Source organism: Arvicanthis niloticus, chromosome 12 (assembly GCF_011762505.2).
Source record: "Arvicanthis niloticus isolate mArvNil1 chromosome 12, mArvNil1.pat.X, whole genome shotgun sequence".
NCBI lineage: Eukaryota > Metazoa > Chordata > Mammalia > Rodentia > Muridae > Arvicanthis > Arvicanthis niloticus.
Window position 1 is genome coordinate 2,995,234 of NC_047669.1, and position 231 is coordinate 2,995,464.

Sequence of the window (231 nt, forward strand, 5' to 3'; positions counted from 1 at the left end):
CTGGTGTGGAGTCTTTTTGTGACTACCCTCTGACAGATTGACAAAGTGCCTCCAAGTCTTGGAGCAAGAGAGCAGGGCCTGGGACAAACTCATGGTGGGGGAAACTCCCCTTTAGATGTGGCATGGTCATAACAACACTGACTCAAGGTTAATTAAGGCTGTCCAGAAAGCAGATACAGGGACAGTTAGGGTAGGTGGCATGAGGCGGTGTGGCTAGTACCCAGGACTACA